General features: G+C 41.7%; 1 non-coding gene across 1 annotated transcript; it reads right to left on the minus strand.

Moving 5' to 3' along the window:
- Positions 1–472: 472 nt before the first annotated feature.
- On the minus strand, positions 473–599 carry LOC142842821 (small nucleolar RNA SNORA31). The gene has a single exon (XR_012909482.1). It is a non-coding gene; the product is annotated as a small nucleolar RNA SNORA31 (small nucleolar RNA).
- Positions 600–1,142: the final 543 nt, after the last annotated feature.

The raw sequence follows: 1,142 nt of genomic DNA on the forward strand, positions 1-1,142 counted from the left end.
GCCCAAGGCTGCTCTCCTGCAGTGTTTTATCAAAAATATCCTGTAGAGGTCTGCCCCTTTCCTGGGTCTGAAGGACAGCGGTTAATAGAAGTCAAGAAGTCCCAAACATATCTGGTTGCCCACTCCCCAGATTGTTCCTGTTGACAAATAATTCTTGTTTCTCTTCTCTTCTCTTCTCTTCTCTTCTCTTCTCTTCTCTTCTCTTCTCTTCTCTTCTCTTCTCTTCTCTTCTCTTCTCTTCTCTCTCTTCTCTTCTCTTCTCTTCTCTTCTCTCTCTCTCTCTCTCTCTCTCTCTCTCTCTCTCTCTCTCTCTCTCCTGGTAGTTCTCTATTTTTTTTGGGGGGGGAGGGGGTTCTGATCTCTTTTTACTAATGCACTATACTGCAGACACTGAAGACACAATGGCACTCTGGGTATTGTCTGGGTTTTTGTTCCCTTGCTTTTCTGAGGCTGTCAATTTGTAAAACCATATCAATGTACCCCCCACTTCAACCTTGAGCGCAAAGACATTCAGAAAGCACAGAGAGCATTTTCTTTTACATCCTAGAGCAAACCAGAGGAGTAGCTACAAACTGTTCAAGGTCTGTGAGTGGGTGCAGGGCTCTGTCATCATTTCCTGGGAAGTTTGAGGGATAACTGTATAGAGCCGGTGGCAGATGTGCACAATACCATACAATATTTAGTAGCCTGAGACAGAAAGATCACAGCAAGTTTGACGCCAACATCAGTCACACAGTGAGTTCTAGGACAGCTTCAGAAACACAGTAAGACACCCCCCCCACACACACCTCAACAGATAGATAGAACAAATACTGAGAATTTCAAATGTGTTTAAGTTGTTTTAAGTTCAACAGCATTTTAAGACCTTAATTTTTTGAGGAATTAGCATTAATTTTTAAAATAAGAATTGTTCCACTTGTAATACTTAAATATAAAATTCTTTGCATCATGGATGTGGCTAATAGAGCTAAATGGCTTTCCAAGGGTTCTGATGGTGGACTCACCATGTGTATTATGGGATACACGATGAAAGAACATTAGTAAGGGCTTAATACATGCTTCTCATTTCTGGATAAGTGAGTCTGGTGATACCTTCCAGTTCTGAGTAGGTAGGCAATGAAAAAGCCTTCTCTTGCCTTTCG

Source organism: Microtus pennsylvanicus, chromosome 1 (genome assembly GCF_037038515.1).
Source record: "Microtus pennsylvanicus isolate mMicPen1 chromosome 1, mMicPen1.hap1, whole genome shotgun sequence".
In the NCBI taxonomy this organism is placed as follows: domain Eukaryota; kingdom Metazoa; phylum Chordata; class Mammalia; order Rodentia; family Cricetidae; genus Microtus; species Microtus pennsylvanicus.